Here is a 20,384-nt window from a genome sequence, read left to right as displayed (position 1 = left end):
TGCAAAGGGATCTCTTAACCTATGATGGTGAATCTTTTTTTTTTTTTTTTGGGATTAGATGGACTATCTTTTTCTAGAAATGCACTTCCCATGTTCACATTATTCACCGTGACTGAGTAAGAGTCCGGTGTGGGATTATCAGTATCCCAGAGAATGCAAAATCTGTTTGAATTACCATTTGGCCGTGGTGGGCAGACCACTTTACCTAAAGAGGCTGCAATTTTAGGCAAAAGTGAGGCCATGCATTGGGGAAAATCAACAACTTCAACCCAGACTGGGCATGTGTGTCGGATTAAAGCCTGAAAGTCCCTTGTGGGAGACCACGGCAAGACATGCACCATTCGCTGCCCAAAAAAGAGAGGTGAATGTTCCCAAAGCATTTGTCTGTGGATCTCGTCCACCATGATAACCTCGAAAAAGCCCCTGGCTGCATAATGTACTTTACGAACAAAAGAGCCAGCCAATGTGCGTGTCAGCCAGTTGCCTATTTCTGCAGCAGGTGGCATCCGGCCTGGAAAAAATAAAATGACTGCATTCTTGGCATACTCTCTGACTGGATCCACAATTTCATCGACCTCAACCATGAGGCCAACTGAAGGAACCGAGTCTTTCCACTCTTTTCTCGTATCTGCAAACTCCGGTTGAAAGCCCCAAAAGTATGCGAAAGCTGAACTTGTACGGAAAGGTACAGAATGTACGGACACCGTACGGTGACCGTACAGACGTACGGAAGAGGGTTGGTGCCTGGTTACGGATGAGAGACGAGATGCTGATGGAAGATGGAACTGAAACGAACTTACACACACACACACACACACACACACACACACACGCATACACACACACTCTCTCACACACACACACACACACACACACAATCGTTTTCTTCCTTTTTTCCATGCAACTTACATTCTTTCCCTTGTTACCCCTTTGGTAAAACTTTTTTAACTACCTCTCCTCCTCTCTCTCTCTTCAATTGAAACGATGGAAGATGCTGATGGAAGATGGAACTGAAACGAACTTACACACACACACACACACACACACACACACACACACGCATACACACACACTCTCACACACACACACACACACACACACACACACACACACAATCGTTTTCTTCCTTTTTTCCATGCAACTTACATTCTTTCCCTTGTTACCCCTTTGGTAAAACTTTTTTAACTACCTCTCCTCCTCTCTCTCTCTTCAATTGAAACTTCCTCCCACACTCTCTACCCTTCCCCTCTCTTTCTCCTAATTTTCCTCACACCCTTTCTCAACTTTACCCTCCCCTTCTTTTCCTGATCCTAAAATTTGTTTTTAAGTAAAAATATTTTTTTAAGTAAAAATATTTTTTCTACTAATTTTTTCTAAAATCTTTAAATTTTTTTTGTTTTTTCTAATCTTTAAAAAAAATTTCCTATTATTTTTTCTTCCTATTTTGTCTAATTTCATTTTTTAAATATTTCTCTATGTTTCCTTTCCTTAATCTCTCTCTCTCTCAAACTTCTCCTCTCCCTATTTTTTCCTAAGTTTTGATTTTTCTCTTTTTTCTTCCTTTTTTGTTAATTCCTTTTATTTTATCCTAATTTCATTTTCCTCCTATTTCTTCCTTTTTTTCTGTAATTTCTTCTAGATTTTAATTTTAATTCTTTACTTACTCTCGCAAAATTTTTTCTTTTTTATCCTAATCTCTTAATTCCTCCTATTTGTTCTCTATTTCTCCATATTGCTTCGTATTTTTCCTAATTCTTTCAAATCCTTTCTATTTTTCTTAATTCTTCTCATTTTTAAAAAATTTTCCTTCTTTGAAATTCTTTCTATAATTTTTTTTCTCTTTTTTAAAACTCTTTAAAATATTTCTTTAAATTCCTTTAAGCTTCTCTTTCTCATAAATTCTCCTTCCCTTATGCTCTAAATCTTAAAATACATTTATTACTCGAATCCTTAATTTCTTCCCTCCTCCTCCTTTACGTTAACACACCTAAATACACCAAGTTTTCTCGCCTTACATAACCATTTATTTACTTTTCCTTAAACTCACCCTGATTATTTTTACACTTAAAGCATAATATCAAAGATTGGCTTTATAAGTCTATAGCGTGAGCAACTATTTTTATTGTGATCCCAATAACAAGGGAGGGGTGTTTATGACATCTGTCTTCCCAACTAAGTTAAAATATGATTCTTATCATTTTGATTGTTGGATGGTGGCAGGTATGCAGACTCTCCTCTTCAATAAAAGTGATGCTTATGAGGACTTATCAAAGCAGAACTTATCTGTATAGTCATGCATTCTATAAGTCTCTTGCAAATTGTGGTCTGCTCGGTTTTTGGTAATATCTCATAGCAGTTTTCACTTTTGTTTCTTTTACCAAAATTATTTTTATTTCATTATGAAACGGGGTTTTGTCAAGTCACACACACGCATGCACGCGCGCGTGCTTTCCAGCGGGACGTGATCCACTTCAAGGATATGCACCCACTCTGGCATCGAAGGGGACCGATGCAAAACAAAGATATACACGTATGGTAGAACACCAATGATGGGACCCCATTAGGAGGATCCAAGAATTTGAACAAGACAAGAATTCACTTAAGTTTCTTTTACCAAAATGGTTTTCATTTCAGTATGAAACGGGGTTTTGTCAAGTCACACACACACACACACACACACACACACACATACACACTTTCTAGCGGGATGTGATCCACTTCAAGGATATGCACCCACTCTGGCATCGAAGGGGACCGATGCAAAACAAAGATATACATGTATGGTAGAACACCAATAATGGGACCCCATTAGGAGGATCGAAGAATTCAAACAGGAAGACTCAAAATCCTTTATATGCTCTATCTCATTCCTGTAAGTGTGATTATATGTGTGTTTGGTAAAAATATGCACCAATATAGGCATACATATGAAGAGAAAAAGGCCCAAAACGGATTGTAAGGATGAACATATAGGCTAATGCCTTTTAGGGGATGTGTATACCTTAATAGGTAGGGGACTTGATTGTTAGGGTGCCTATGGACTTATACCCTTAGATTCTCAATGGAGGGGTATATACCCCGAGATGAAAGGGTAAACATGAAACTATGGAATTCTAAAAGGTTTTACACTAATAAAAGGAAAAACCCAAAAATAAAGAAGGGGGTCATGTAGACCCTTGCCCAAGAACCCACTACCAAGGGATGGTAATACCCAATTTTATATAAAAAAAGAATAAACCCCCTGAAAAAATAGGAGGGAAGAAAAAGGACACGCAATAGTGAACAAAGTATTTGGATATACACATATATGAATAGATATATATATATGCAATGGATACGTTGATATCCAGATGTAGAAGAATGTGCAGGTATGAAATCAAGGCCACAAGGAAGTACTCCACTATGGGGAGGTGGGCACATTAATCGCCTTTTTCCCGCCTCCTGGGTTCATAGAGGGAAGGCAAAGTGGACTTAGTACAAAAGGCATCCAAAGCCCTATTTGCAAACACACCGAACCCGAGGTTGCTGGAGATCTAAAGAGATGGCTCAATGTGAAGACGACCTTGACTCCTCGACTGCAGCATCAAAAAAACAAGGACTATAGCAGCTGGACTCCAGCTCGCTATGTGGAGCACAAGGAAAAGCCTCTGACACGAAAAGGAGACATCTATTTCCGCGCCACAGCTTTCCAATGGGCCGCTGAGCATATGGAGAGCACACATGTCAGAAACCTTTCCACTCTCCTCCGGCTGGAACACCAATGAGCTCTAAGAGACGTCTTGCTCTGGATTTTCTACGCCCTTACAAAGCTGCTAATATGGCCGTAACCAAAACTCACTGGGACCCCGTAGATAGTGAGTTCTAGTTATTTGATTATCCCATCAGTCTCAGAGCTCCATACACCTCTACTCTCCCTCTACTGTCCCTCGCGACGAAGGGTTTGAGTGCCTATAGGAGCACGGTGAAGACTTGTGAGCTCACGAAAGACCAGCGCCCTGGTTTATCCTTCGGACACAGGTCTTGTGTGGTAGTTAACGTTACGACGTAGGTCTCTTGAGCTTCATGCGCAAACAACCTACTTAGACATTCAGAAACCTTGGCGTGATGCATGAGCAGGATAGGGACGATATCCCGAACGGTTTTGCTCACACTATACTTGAAAGTTTACACATACAGTACAAAGCTCCACGACTACTCACGAAGTCGGCACTCACGGATTATTCAGTGGTGGACACAAAGGTTCCCCCGTCATAGCTACAAGCGCTATTATGTCTACAATACGTCGCAAGTCGTGTCTGCTGAAGATTGAGGGCTCGTATGAGCTCTAGGAGGCTGAAGATAGTAACACATACTACGTAAGAAGAGCGGTAAGAGCTATGTATGCCCTCGGATGTGCTCCACGTCCCCCCACGACGCTACTATACATTACTATACGCAGTGGCTTACTCGAAATGTGGTCGCAACCATGCGCAACGGGGACTGGATACGCCTTATACTGTATTCGCTTGGAGAACTGCAAGCTTCCAGAAGCCGTCGGATATCACAGAATGGTCAGTTATGCTATGACGCCAACCAAGCAAAAACATTTGCTGGGCCAGCTTATGGTGGTGAACCGGCTTACCTCTTTGTTATTAGGCATTAGTGCTGATCGGTATATAGAAAAGTCCTTCTCTTTACAGTAGCTTCAGACTTGAACGAATGCGATATGGTTACGTCTAAGAACGTTTGGTGTGATATATTTTTTCTTGAATTCGGGCCTGCTTGCCTGGGCTGCTGAAACGTAACTGGCAATGGTCCCACACGATTATTCAGGGACAATTTGAACAAAAAAGTATGGATTATACTCTGGACTATTGATATACTCCAGTATGTTTTGAAAAAATAGATCCTCTTTTTATGAACATTGCAGTGATGTATCATAAGGGACTAACATTGCAGGAAGTTCACAACAACACTACTTATCATTTTTTGTCAGATTCCCATACAATAAATGGTAAGGATGAACATTATAAGCCATCATGACTCGGATAGGTATAGTATGCACTGCTACTCTATGTCCAAGAGGTACCCTAAGCATACTTGCAGTGATACTGTATTCTTTTTTTTTTTTTTTCAAAGAAGTCTCTATTCTGAAAAATATCCTGGCACCTTTAGATGATGGGATGTTATACTAATTTTACATTAACATATTTTAGTCTTTCTAAACCCTTTGCTACAGTTTTAGTTATTACAGTAACCCTTTACTATATGTTGAACTGCTTCCGGGGATACATTTAGCACTTTTTCTCTTTTTTCTTTTTTTGAGGATTGCTTGAGCTGTGGAATAAGTGCTAACCTTTATACTGAGACTTAAAACAGAACCCGGAATGTTTATAAAGTCGTAACGGACTTGGACTATTAGAAAAGTTAAGTTGATTTACTGATCTCTCAGAACATACCTGATAGCCTTGGCATACAGTAAATGCTAGGACATGTCCATAACCCCTTGGAGAATTTGCTGCTTGAATTTTTCTAAAGGGGGTTTTACATGTTTAGGAGGTATCATCAAATGTCCTAACACTGTTATGTCCTTGCAGGAATTTTCATACTTGAAAACATGGAAATGTTAAGATGAGATCATAAAAAAGAAGGTTGAAATCAGGACAATGAACTGTTACTCCACAGCCATTGATATTTTATCGTAATAATAGAAAGGGCTAGGGACATGCAGTTATTTTGCATAAGCTACTGACAGTATTTCAGATTACAATAGCTGTTCTCTAATACATTTTATGAAGAAACTATACATGCAAATGTCCATGTATAGAGATACAAATTGGATAATTTCACGGGATTTTCTTTTGAGGCATCTCCTTCTGAAATTGCTGGGATGGACAGGGATAACAACCGTGGCGAAGCATTGAAGCGTGTGGTTACAAGATTATTACAAAAATTCTAATTTTTGTCTTATCTTTTTTGACGCAGGTGAGTTTGGTGTTTTGATACTTGCAAAGTGGGGACATTTCATCTACGACACTATATGTCACGATCTGTGACGTATTCCTTTCTCTATTTCTAGACTTATGGATGGTTTGATGAATGGACACTTGTGGAAGGGTATGCCCTTCCAACGGGACACTTCCTAAGGGGCACAACCCTTGCCCTTTCGACGGGACACTTCCTAATGAGGCACAACCCTTCACAAGAGACTCTATTGAAGAGACATTCCTATTGTAATGTACCCTCTCATCAAGGGTCACACCCTTCACAAGGGGTACACACCTCTTCGTGCACATACCCTTTGGAGTACACACCTTTTCATGTGTGACTCTTCACTCTCTATATAAGAGGGGCCCAATTGTATGGATGACACTACATCCACCCTACAGACATTCAAGCAATACAATTATTCCTTGTTCTCTGCTATCTCAGTCTCCTTTCTGTTCCTTAGCACATTTCTAAACATAGTAAATCTAGGATTTCTTACAGTGGTATTAGAGCAAAATTCGCTCCTGCGTGTAGGAAATGCCCCCCCACCTTCTAGCGCTGATTTGATACATCTTTCCGCTAGAAGGACATCCGTGCACATTGTGCATGGAAGAGATGGAGAGGATGAGCGTAAAAATTTTAAACATCTACCCTGCCTAAAGTCATCTATGGCCTCTCCATCTCCCACACATCACAAGTTGATGTGAATGGACACGACAAAAATCGTGTCTTTTCAGGTGCTTGGGCTGTCCCAAAACCAAGGGGGACACCTTTTCCACCATGGGACACATCTTTTGGTGACGAGTCTCGACTCCTCACTCAAGAGACACACCCCATCGTGGACAAAAGGACATACCTATTCATGTAGGGACACCCCTTTTAAAAACAGGGACACACCCCTTCATAAAAAGGTGCACCTATTCCAAGGGTCACACCCCTCTGAATAGGCATACCTTTTAGGCCCCAAGTACTTACAAAAGGGTACCTAGAGGGGTAAAAAGGAGAAAAAATAAACCCATCCCCTAACCTTAGGTTTACCCTAGCTACCTAGGGTTAACTAACCCCCAATTTAATTTTTGGGGCAACTAACCACCCTTTAGGCAGTCCCAACGAAAAGTCGCAGCCTCTCCCCAACGAAAAGTCGCACCGTACGGAACTGCACGGCAGCCTTGCGCATCCCTCGTCCTCGCTGTACCGCTTGCGCAACCCTGCGTCGTACAGCCCTGCGCAGCCCTCGTCGTATTGCTTGCCCAGCTTGCGTCGTACAGCCCTGCGCAGCCTGCACCGTACAGTCTGTCAGCCCTGTGCCGTACAGTTCGCCAGTCCTGCGTTGTACTGCCCGCAGCCCTGCGCCATACTGCACGCCAGCCCTTGCACAGCCTCGTCGTACAGCACGCCAGCCCTGCGCATTTCATTGGCCTCGCCAGCCCCCCCTGCGATATCATTTGGCCTCTCCAGCACACAAACCCCCCCTCCTGCGCAGTCCTTGCTAGCCAAGCCTTCGCTCTTGCCTTTTCTTGCGCAGAACAGTCTTGGGAACTACCATGTGCTTCGCCATTGACAGCCTGCAGTCCCTCCCTTGTTTCGCCATCTCTGTCCTGCCAAATCAGCACCAGTTGCAGCTCCTCGCATGATGAAGACATTCTGTTAACAGCTCGGACCAGACAACCGCTCCTCGCAAAACACTGTAACATGGATCTCCGGACAGTGATTTGCAGTCTTCTTCTACGCAACAATTCGGTAGATTAAATTATTGCCAGGTGGAGTCTTTCCAATTTGCTTTTAAGGATTCTTTTCCCTTTAACAAATTACAGCAAATTAAAGAATCCACCTTAAAGCATGGAAACCCCTGGTAATTCACTCGGCATTTCAAGGACACCTCAGGCATCATCTACCACACAATATCGTGTTCAGATTGCACAACCAGCCCATTTCAGAGCTTTTGCATCTTGGGTCTTCTGTGTCACGTGCCCTCCTAGTGATTTGGACCACATCCTCTACCTTCTGCGTGAGGCACCTCAGTTACATTACTTCCTCAGCACAGTACAGGTTGTGTTTCACGAGACACGATGATACCCAGAACCCGATATTCCTCAAGAGTAGAGTTTGCTGTCCATCTTTGGAGAGAATTTTACCCCTCACCTTCGGCATCTCCAGGGTACTCTCCACCTCCTTCAGCTCCCAGATATCCTCCTCTACAGGTTGTACCTTCTCCCAGACAGTATTTATACTCTGAAGGCACTCCCTCTCTTGGATATCCTCCACTTCCGACAGCAGCTCCTTATCCCTTCTCAGATCCGTGGACTCTGCTACCTACCCCTGTCCTCTTCCGAGCAGTAACACCACTTTCGGCATCACCAGTGTTACCTCAGCCAGAACCTCCTTTACCAGATTTCCACGGGTGGTTCCATCCTGCCTCGCCTGTCCCCTCCAACATGAGCAACCTCAGGGAGCAGCCCGAATCCTCTTCCAAGAATGGTACAAACTAGAATCCTCTTCCCGAACCCTCCCATATGGAACTTAGCACTTCCCAGACAGAAGATGCTACCCCAGCACAAGACAAGAAAGGCAAAGCTGTTTGAATGGCGAATACCATCCACCTGAGCCTTGCCAGCAACCCCGAACCTTCCCTGGCCACTCAAGTACTTTGTGTTCAAGGATCAATTCGTGGAACAACGGTCACTATCCTCATCGACAGTGGCTGTTCTCATAACTTCCTAGCTAGTTCTATGGTCGACAAACTTCGGTTGACCACCAGTCCTAGTCTCATGGACTATCAGATTGAACTCGCAAATGAAACTACTTTCTTGTGCAACACCAGGATAAAAAACTTGTCTTTTCGCATTCAACATTATACAGACAAGTTGAACTTTGACATCATGCCTCTTTCTCGATACGATGTCATACTTGGACAACAGTGGCTCTACGACTATGATCCATCAATCAGTTTTCGCAGCCATACTATCCAGTTTGTCCACCAAGGAAAACTTATTGAGCTAACTGGTTCTAAGGACTCTCCTTCAATCCCAGTTGCCTCTGCCCTACAAGTAAAGAAGTGGGTTCGTAAACTCAAGTAAAGACTTCACTTCTGTAGTTTACGGCAGTAGAGGAGACACCAACAAAGGATCCTCCTGAATACCTCAACCAACCTTTTTTCCAGCCTTACCTGGATATTTTTCCACAGGAATTGCCAAAGCAGTTACCACCTCGACGACCAGTGGATCACCCAATCGAACTTATTCCCGGCAGTAATCCACCGTTGATGAAACCTCCTTATCGGGTTTCTTACACTCAAAATGAAGAAATCCAAAGACAGGTCACCGAACTACTCGACAAAGGTCACATTCAGCCCAGTCACAGCCCTTTCGGATCTCCTGTACTACTTGTGGAAAAAAAGAATAAGTCAATGCGCCTCTGCATCGACTACCGAGCCCTCAACAAGCTCACTATCAAAAACAAGTATCCATTGCCTCGCATCGATGACCTCTTCGATCAACTTCTACATGCAACACAATTCTCAAAGATTGATCTTCGTTCAAGTTATCATCAAATACGCATACGAGAAGGCGATGAGTACAAGACAGCTTTTCGGACAAAGTATGGATACTATGAATGTTTGGTCATGCCTTTTGGGTTAAACAATGCCCCGGCCACATTCATGACATTAATGAACGACATCTTCAGGCCTTTCCTCGATAAGTTCGTCATCGTTTACCTCGATGACATCCTCGTTTTCAGCAGATCCCTACATGAGCACAAACAACATCTTCACCAAGTTTTTGAAGTTCTCCGCGCAAATTCTCTCTACATCAACATTGAGAAGTGAGTTCTTCAAGACCCAACTCGAATATTTGGGACATGTTATTTCAGCTCAAGGCATCTCTGTGGATCCCAAGAAGGTCGAGGTAATCCGAAACTGGCCTACTCCTAAGAATGTTCATGATGTCCGCTCTTTTCTCGGATTGGCAAACTTCTACCATACAAAGGTCTATCAGTTTTTCGAAATCGCAGCTCCTATGTCCGAGTTATTGAAAGCACAACAATTTTTCAGTGGCTTTCCAAAATAGAGTATAGTTTCCAACAACTCAAGCAAGCACTCACTACCACACCAGTTATGGCTATTGCTGACCCAAACCTTCCATTTGAGGTCATGACCAACGCTTCCGACATCGCCACAGGAGCAGTCTTGATGCAAGAAGGCAGAGTTATTGCTTTTGACAGCCATAAACATTCTGATATCCAAACCCGATACCCGGTTTATGATAAGGAGTTCTTTGCTGTTGTACATGCTTATCGCTCTTGGAAACATTATCTCATGGGAGCCGACTCTGTGGTCAAGACAGACCATCACTCTCTAAAGTATATCTTTACTCAGCCAGTCATGAACACTCGAGATCTGGACGACTCCGACGCTACTTGGCAATCTGATGAAGACTTACAGCAGTACCCTGACATTTTACAGCAGTATTTTCAGAATTTACAGTGATATTTTCTACATCAGTTCATTATCTCCACCAGGGTCTTCTTTTGAGTGGGAGGGGATGTCACGATCTGTGACGTATTCCTTTCTCTATTTCTAGACTTATGGATGGTTTGATGAATGGACACTTGTGGAAGGGTATGCCCTTCCAACGGGACACTTCCTAAGAGGCACAACCCTTGCCCTTTCGACGGGACACTTCCTAATGAGGCACAACCCTTCACAAGAGACACTCTATTGAAGAGACATTCCTATTGTAATGTACCCTCTCATCAAGGGTCACACCCTTCACAAGGGATACACACCTCTTCATGCACATACCCTTTGGAGTACACACCTTTTCATGTGTGACTCTTCACTCTCTATATAAGAGAGGCCCAATTGTATGGATGACACTACATCCACCCTACAGACATTCAAGCAATACAATTATTCTTTGTTCTCTGCTATCTTAGTCTCCTTTCTGTTCCTTAGCACATTTCTAAATATAGTAAATCTAGGATTTCTTACACTATAACACTGCAAAGATGCTCTTTTTGGAGCCCAACAGAGGCTTTTATCTGCAGCTATCCTCTGCATAAACTTTATAGGGAGGCATGAATAGAATCTTTTTCAAAAAACACTCACTTTTGAAGTTGTAGGATAGCCTTGATGTTTTGAAGTAAAATGTCTTTGGAATTAACAAAATACACCAAATGTCATGGATGTCTCTGACGGGATGTTGGATGGATTGAACTTAAGCTTGGAAAAATCTTGGAAAAACCTTAGATGATCATATTAGTAGTTACATAGACAAGAATGAGTTTGCGTTTACAGTCCAGTAATTGAGCTCAACCTGAGCCTTTTCAAAGGTTTCCCCCGATGATTGAAAGGAAAAGAATTTTAAAAGAAAGGAAGAAACCGTGATTATCACACACAAAAGGCAGGTTATTTGTAAAAAAGAGGGTTAGAGTATCCCAATTACTTGCTGTTATTTCTGAGCATCATGATATGGGCAATAAATGAAAAGGAAGGAGAGCTGGGTGCATGAGATCATATTGGAATGGAGGATTAGAAAAGAGGAGAAAAGTAAAAGTAAAAGAAAAAGAGAGAGAATTAGTAGGCAGCACACACACACACATGTGCGCGCGCTGGCACCCCCACACATGCACCTATGCGTACACATTGGTTTAGAGGATTAATAGGATGGTGCTAGTAACAATTATATTCAATACTCCAAAAATAAACATCAGATAAGATGCCTAAAACTTTATCCTCTTTGAAAAATTTTTGGCCATTCCTTATTTCTTTGAAACTTCCTACTTCCCCTTTCCAAATTTGTGTAAGTTTATATATGGCCCTCTTTAAAAAATAGGTCTATATGGTCAACTTGTTTGTAGTTTATGGCATGACAAGTGCATCCTTCAATTGAAGATTGAGGGTCTTAGCATATAGAAGAAGAAAGTGGTTTGTTCGGCCTCATGCCACCACTCCACACTTTCCTTATGCTTATTCGTGATTTGATAACTTTTGCTTATTCTAGCGTTTCATGTTTGCGCATGAGCACACGCACATGCATGTCCGTACGTCCTCGCGTGCACACGTGTGCGTGTGCGCGCGCACACACACACGTGCAGGGGTAATACACATATATATGAAATGACTTTTCGAAAAATGTATGTGCCTCTTAAGAGGACAACATATTTGGTTATTTCTCATTTTCATGATATTGTTGTTTAAGCTTAAAAGATCCAAAAAACAAGGTCAATCTTACAAGGTTTTTTTTTTTTGAGGGGGGGGATACTGGAGTTTAATAATTATGAACTTCTAAAGTGTATAGGTATCTTTTAGTGTTGAAGCAACAAAAGGAGAAGAGGGACTTGACTCTTTTAGCCTGTAGATTTCTTTTAGTGTGGAAGCAATAGAAGGAGAGGAGTTGACTTCATTCTTGGAAAGTGGCCTTTATATTTGTATTGGTATTATGGATGCATATATATATGTAAATATGCAAAAGGTACTTGTTTTTGTGTGTTAACAGAACCCAAAAGAAATAAGAAATGATGTCTTCCTCCCCAACTTGAACAAAAGGATACAAGGGAAAGGAATGCACAGATGCCGTTGCCACACAATGTAGATTTCCCTCCAACACATCGCAACACAATCGAACACAAGGAAGAAGCCTCTATAATGTCTTTCCAACAAGCACAAAAAGAAGTACATGCCATAACACAATTTTTTGAGGATGTAAATTGCAAAATGTGCACATACAATGGTGACATGAGCATGCCTCTTACTAGCAAGGGTTACCCCTCCAAAGAAAAGATGAAGCTTGCGAGCTCAGCACCTCCTGATAGAAATGGGGCATGAAGCTTGTGGTGGCAATAGTCCAAGATAACTCTTTATTGCTTATTATGCCCTCTAGGCCCAACCATGGGTGGTTAGGTTAATGGTCAAGTCGCCCAATAATGTGTGGTTAGGTTAATGGTTTGGTAGAAGAGGGTTTGTGTTGAACTCTTGGCACTTGATGACATGGTAATTTGACATGGATCACGTAGTGACTTTGAAGGAATGACATGGAATGTGTCGTGCAAGGTAGCCTTAACCAAAGAGTTTCTCTAGAAGGTTACAATAACAGCCACATACTGTGAGGGTCCCTGGCACTTGAAATGCTTAATTGGCATCCTAAGTCTCTTGTTAAACACTCGAGCTAATTCAAGTGCATGTGGCATAACTCCTACCTAGACTTATTCAAGAAGGGTCAAGTGTAAGTCAAGTGGGGTCACATGTGATCCTAATGAGATTAAGTCACCATGTCTCCAATCAAACTAAAGGAAATAGCTTTCAAGTGGTTCATGGATCAATTGGGCTCAAACTAAACCAAGAAGTGCCCAAGTTATTAAATTGAATCTAAAGAGGATACACCTAAATAGAGGCCCAATTTGACTCCACGTAAGGTTAATTTTCAAAATTTGGGCATTTTATTTGCTAGAATTGGAAAACAAGGCCAATGATCCATCTAAAAGTACAAAAAAGATATATGTCAAAATCTAGATTTGTTTGAATCAAATTAAAGTCTTAGAGACATCAGGGACTACACGTTATGTTGCTCAATCAAACTATTTGAAATATTCTTCTAAAGGTTAAGTTAAAATCAACAATGAACTATTTTCGATACGGTGCATTGCTCAAGAATGAATAATTGAGCTCATCTTTAGCAAGTGTTACCACCGCCATCAATAAAAGGGAAATGGTGTTGACAAAATCCTTTCATAGGGAAGCAGTCAATCTTGGGAAAGATTTTCTTCCAAGTTGAGGTACTCAATGTTTAAAAAATTTTGGAGTACAATATTTCCATAGCTAAAGTAGTGTTTGTTGAGAAATGCGGACCAAGCAACCAATCGAGCAATGAACAAAATTCGCAGAGGCAACATCAACAAAAGTTGAACATTCGTCAATAGACAAAATGGGTAGGCCTTGATAAAAAAGGCACCATCAACCTTCGATTAAAGAGCAAACATAATTTGGATAAACAAGAATGTCAAGTATGGATAAGCCTCCTATAGGGGTCACCAATAAGTTTAAAAAGCCTTTTCGCATAAAACACGATATATTAACATGGCTAGATGACATGCCAGTCAAATGGAATTTGCAACCAATGATGAAATGAGTTTAGTTTATGAAGTCATGCTTTGAGTTTAATAGTAAGAGAAATCAAAGAAATCAAGCAAAAATATTAACTAAGAATTCATGGGATGGGATTTCAAGTTGTCTACAATGTAGAATGGCATGTTGTGGATTTTTTTCTAATCAATTCAAAGTCTTCAACTTAGTTGACAAACTCAAATTCATAGTGTCCAACAACATAATTCTTTAAGCATAAAACTACAAGTAGATGCAAATGTAATAGCAGAAGCTCCCTACTTCGTCGAGATGGAATCAGAGCATATAGTGTTCCTACTCCTTGCACCCTCCTCTTGAGGTATTGTGATCATCTCCTCTTTGAGAAGGCTCCTTGTTTTGACATTTGGAGCTTCTTGTATGTCACTTTGAGTGAATTTGTGGATTCGTGTGTGAGATTCATGAGCATTGTAAGGTTTGAGAGAAAGTTTTTCATGTGATTTTGAGAGAGAAAAATATAGATTCCAAAGTAAGAGAAGAGCTCCTATGAATATTTGTGCACAACTTTTTAAGAGAGATCTTCTTCCTATCCTAGTGGGCATATTGAACTTTGGGGTGGATTTTGAAAAAACTTGTCACATCTTGAATGTTGGAGCGTGTGTTTATATTGAGGTGGCATCTTCTCTTGCTCTTTGCTCGCCCTTCAATTCCATAGTCTACCTCTTGATGATCTCAGCCATTCTAGATGTTGTACAACCTCTGAATAGGCAGTGTGCTACTGATTACATTTGTGGGGGGACATCCAAAACTCCATTCCATGTGGCCATGCTCTTAGGGGCACATGTTGTGCCTAAGCCTCATGCTCAAGATCCCTAGTGATAGAGGAGTGAAAATTTTAGGCGAGCGGTTGCATTTTTGGGAATTTGAAGAACATATATATGCTTGCATGCCAAGTATGATTTTCAGCCCCTTAACCTCTTTTGGAAGTCTGGACATGTGCAACATGGTGTCTCTTTTATTGCCACTTCATATTACAATTCAATAGATGAGTTACCGCCCTTGCTTTCTATTATAAAAACTTTATGTTCAACCAACTTTACAACCCTTTCCAGTACGATGCGTGCATCAAGAGTCTTTGTGAGTTGAATTTTTTTCCAAGATGCCTTTGACACTTTTGACCTGTAGTATGCGCGGATCAACATCTTCTTGGCCCATGTTGCTATTTGCACTTGCACATGCAACCCTTTGTTTAGTGCTTCCAAATCTAGAAGTCTCCAACTTGAAGCCCGCTCTTGTAAGAGAGTCAACCTCTTCTTGTGTAAAGGATGTGCCTTCCTGCACATGCCACACATTTGGGATGGTATCTGATATAGGCATGATGTTGGAGTCAAGATTCCATGCATGCATGCATGTAATATTGTAGAACCACACCGTTTGAGATATTGTGCAACCATATGGATGTTTCCTTGTAGGAAAAAAACATGATGGTGGCACTACAAGGCCATTTTTGGAGATAATTACATTGCAAATGTTATATCTTGGATCATAAACATGGCGAGAAAATGTGCTCTTGCCAACCACTTTTTTTGTGTCATGGAATTAACTATATCAACCCCTAAAGCTAGACCCCTTGTAGACGTTTTGAGAACAAAAAATCTATCCTCCTCAATTTCCTGGTCTATAGACATTTTGAGAACAAAACATCTATCCTCCTCAAATCCTTGACAAAGGAATTGACTACTATGGAAGAACTCATACATGCATTTATGTTTGAGCTCCAAGATTCTATCTAGTCCACCACTTCCAAGTAAACTAGTTCTCTTTCCTTTGCCAACAATGTCTTGAAAGCTGATTCAAACAACAATAACAAAATCATTAATCCTCAACACGTTGCAAGCATCATTGTATTCAACACCAAGGGATTATGACTTCCTTGTGTGCTTTTGCTAGTGGCTCCATTAATTGCAAGATGTCGGACAACTAAGCATCACCCATAATGAGCCTCCTTATACCATTTATTCTATGAGTCTCCATGTCAAATCCCGTTATAGTGAAAGCACTTCCTCTCTCACGAGCATTTTCCAATCACTTTATTCCAAATCTTTAACTCACTTTATATCTTTCGTCTCAAGTTATGGTTATCCACTTGTCTATGGTTCTTTAAATCTTAGAAGAGGTATTAAAGTGGGTCTTTTCAAATCTTTAGCGCACATTATAGTTCTTTATTCAAAATCTTTCATCTCACATTATGGTTCTTTATCTTTTACTTCGCAGTGTCAAGTAGAGAGTTCTCCCATCCTTGTCATGGTGAAAGCACTTCCTCTCTCATTAGCATTTTCCAATCACTTCATTCCAAATCTTTGACTCACTTTATTTGAAATATTTCGTCTCAAGTTACGGTTCTGCAAGTGTCACTTCATAGTTTCTAGTAGAGTGTTCTCCTACCATCATCATAGCAAAATTTCAACCTTTCTCACGAGCATTATCAGGCCCTTTTGTAATAGCAGTGCCCCAATAGAAAAATCATTGGCATATGTTTCAACCACTAATGGTTTATTAGGATCCACTACCTTTAAGATGAGAGTAGACGCTAAAGCCACTTTTAATTTTTCAAAACTATTCTTTTAAGGTTTATCCCATATGAAGGTACTTCCCTTCCCCTTAAGCTCGTCTATCATTGGAACAACAATCTTAGCATAATCTTGGATGAATCTCCTATAAATTCCAGAAAAACCAAAGAATGTTTGCAATTCTTGTAGCTTTGTGGGATGTGGCCATTCTAATATTGCTCTAACCTTCTCAGGATCCATATGAATCCCTTCTTGGGATATAATATGTCCCAAGTACCATTAGGGGAGATTTGGTGTCTCAAAAGGGCCTCGTAAGGAATGGACTAAGTTAATTGGAAGTGAACCTACTATGGTAACCCATGGGCTAAGGGCCCCATAGCAATTAATCAACTAACATGGGTACCTTTATTTTGAAATAGGGCAACCTTGGCCTTTGGATGGAGGTGGATGGTGAATAGATCAAAGGCCTAGGATGTCTTTGGTGGGCTCCAAGTTGCAAAATTTTACTTTAGGGAGGCCTAATTAAGAGGGTGAAGGCACTTTCAATATGGACCCTTGATCTAAATCTAAGATCTATGACTAGGATGGAAGCGCCTATTTGGAGGGCTAGGATGCAATCGGATTTTAAATGGTGGAGATCAACATTCCAAGATCAATGGCCCGGATTAAAGTGCTTGTTTGGATGGCCTGGATTTAAGCGCCTTTTGCACTAACCTCCTCTCTTGATCCCCTTGCCAGGGCCCAGATTGGAGTGCTTTTGGCACTCATCTCCTCCCTTGGATCTTTATCTTGATCAAGGGCTTATATTGACCTGCCTCCTCTTTTCATCGCATCCATTGGATCTTGTTCTTGATCAAGGGTTGATATTTGATCCCTCTATCCTTTGATGCTATCCTTTAGATCTACCCCTTGATCTAATGGTTGGGAGTGCTCTATCTCAAATTTGAATGTATCCCTTAGATTGGAGATTAGATCAAGGGCTGGGAGTGAAGATCATGGGTCCAAAACTCTAGGTTAGAGCTCTTCGTGCCCTTAAATACTTTTGTCAACTTCAACATGGCATTGAATCACATCTCAAAGCGCTTTGATTGGTACACCTCAAATTGCTCTCTAATCCCTTAAAATTAGGAAGGCTAATTGGGGGCCCTTTTGGGTACTTGTACCTTGTACTTCTCTTTTTCCTATTATCCTAGTTTTAAACGTGATGGCTAATCTATCGACTCTTTTGCAACCTGCATTCTCTCTCTTTCATTCGATCCTACAGTGGTATCAAAGCTTGCTGAAACTCATCTTTGGCATGAGAGAATGGGTCATCTCAATTTAGAGCTCTTGCAAAGCTACATTCACAGCAGATGGCAAATGATGAATCTTAAACACACAGTTTCCAAATGTGTGTGAGGGTTGTCTTTTGGGTAAGATGCATTGGTTTCCTTTTCAAAAGAATTGTCCAAAATTCTCACAAAGGAAATTGCAGCTAGTGCACAATGATGTCTGTGGCCCAATGAGGACAAATGCCATTGGAGAGTACAAATATTTCATGACTCTCATTGATGATTTCACAAGATATTGCTGGGTATATCCTTTAAAAGCCAAATCTGAAGTTTTCTTATGCTTTCAGAGGTGGCTGAATATGGTTGAGAATGAACCAGGATGCAAGCTTGTCACCCTCAACACAGATCCGGGGGGAGGGTATATGTCTAAGGAGTTTGATGCATTTCTGTCTTCATGGGGCATTATTCACGCATGCACTACTCCTTACACTCCTCAGCAGAATCCTATTTCTGAAAGGAAAAACAGGTCCACAATGGAGATAGCCAGATGCATGCTTAAGGCCAAGTCTTTGCCCAATAAATTTTGGCTTGATGCAGTGATGTGTGCCAACTATGTACTGAATAGATCACCTACACGGACATTGAAGACTGTTACTCTTATGAAGCATGGAAAGGCAGGAAGCCTTCACTTTCACACATGAGAGTTTTTGGGTCTCTTGCATATGTTCATGTACCATCTCAGCTAAGACATAAGCTTGATGACAAGGCAATCAAATGCATATTTATTGGTTATGGCCAGGAGAGCAGAGGGTATCGGTTATATCAACCAAATACTGGGAAGATTATTGTCAGTAGAGATGTAATCTTTGCTGAACATTCAGCTTCTCCTCTTGTGGATTGCAAAGCTAAGCCAGATGTTGACATGTTTAATGCCTTTGAATCTTGGTTACCTGTGCCATCCTCAGAAGAGGACTTTGACTAGCAACATGAGCCGCCTGCAGGCCCTCCACCAAGCAATCATTAGCCACTACCCCATGCTAATTTGCAGGTTTCTCTTCCGGCACAAAATGATCCCACTATTCATGATGCAATCATTAAAGAAAGAGCTGTCAATAGACAACAAAGGCAAGTTCCCAGATGGCTTCTTGATACATTGAGGGACAGCAAACAAGATCAGCCTTTTGCTGCCCGGACAAGATTAGGGAATAGACAGCATGGTCACTTTCTTGAGTTTGCACTCCTTACTACAGCTTGCAATGAAGAGCCTTTGTGCCATAAAGATGCTTTTGATAGCAAAGAGTGGATGGATGCAATGAGAGCTGAGCTACATTCCATTGCTAAAAATGACACATGGGAATTAGTAGATCTCCCTCCCGGCAAGCATGCCATTGGAACCTGGTGGGTCTACAAATTAAAAAGGAAATCTGATGGCAGCATAGATCGATACAAAGCCCGTCTTGTTGCAAAAGGGTATGCCCAACAACAAGGCATTGACTTTGAGGAGACATTTGCTCCCACATCTAGGATTACTACCATTAGATGTGTCATTGCCATTGTAGCCCATCATCATTGGCAAGTACATACATTGCTACTTAAGGTGGTCAATTGTGGTTTTTACATGATGTCAATACCTCCCCTGAGTGATTGCATGGCTACTTGCAAGTGGTCAGGTTTGATTACAAGAATATAGGATAAAGGTGGAAAGGATTTTGCTTCTCAATACATGTTGTTCTTGTCATTTTGCTCAGGGCTTGACATAGTTGACCTTTTGGTTCGTCAATCTATAGTATTCTTCTTTGTGTCTCAGCTTCTTGCAATGGTGAGACTTTGGTTTCTTCTTCAGTCTGCAATCACTTTGATAGTGACCCATCCTATGCTTTGCTGAACAATGCTTGTTCTTCATGGTTGTTGCTGCGTGTTGATGTAGATGTCGATGCCGATGCCTTCAAGTCTCTTTTTTTCTCAAGAAGAGATGATACACATCCTCAAATTTTTGATTTGGAAGATTCTTCAAGGTGGTTGTCAGTGCATTGCACTCTTCAAGCATGCTTTTAAGAAGGATTGCAAGAGCATACTTTTCTCCTACTTTTACATTTACGCCTTCCAACTGGGTCATAAGCTTTTGATATTGTTGACAAATTGTGCCAAGGATTCATTGAAGCTCATGCGCAAACCATAGAATTCAATCTTAATATGAATTTCTCTTTGCTTTTGCACCAAACATTGTGTTAAACTCATCCCATGCATCTTTAGCATGATCCTTAGAGTCCATGTAATGAATTATGTTTGGACCTAAGTGCAAGCCAATGAGTGAGTGTGCTGCTTCATCTTTTTCTTTCTAGGCTTCATTTTGTGCAGTGAATATGCCTTCTTTTATAGTCTTCCAAAGCTTTTGATGCATCAAGAGATACCTCATTTGTGTAGACCAGGTGTTGAATCCTTCCCCATGAACTTCTCAACAGTTGGGGTATGTATTGCCATTGCAAAGGTCTTACCAGT

At 41.1% G+C, this 20,384-nt stretch overlaps 1 protein-coding gene across 3 annotated transcripts in view; it reads left to right on the top strand.

Annotated features, from left to right (window-relative positions):
* The window catches only part of LOC147883985 (phospholipid-transporting ATPase 1-like), a 41,754-nt gene extending 35,628 nt beyond the window's left edge, over positions 1-6,126 (top strand). For 2 of the 3 annotated variants that reach the window (XM_087398214.1, XM_087398211.1), the window contains 2 exons: positions 2,221-2,339; positions 5,965-6,126. The gene's annotated coding sequence lies outside the window, so the exon portion shown is untranslated. Of the gene's footprint in view, positions 1-58; positions 84-2,220; positions 2,340-5,964 lie in introns of those variants that run through there. The other variant, XM_087398212.1, reaches the window with a different exon arrangement.
* Positions 6,127-20,384: the final 14,258 nt, after the last annotated feature.

Source organism: Dipteris shenzhenensis, chromosome 27, assembly GCF_047967505.1.
Source record: "Dipteris shenzhenensis isolate YYH24624 ecotype China chromosome 27, Dip_SZ_1.0, whole genome shotgun sequence".
Classification (NCBI taxonomy): domain Eukaryota; kingdom Viridiplantae; phylum Streptophyta; class Polypodiopsida; order Gleicheniales; family Dipteridaceae; genus Dipteris; species Dipteris shenzhenensis.
The sequence above is the reverse complement of the archived record's forward strand: the minus strand, read 5'-3'. Positions and strand labels throughout refer to the sequence as shown.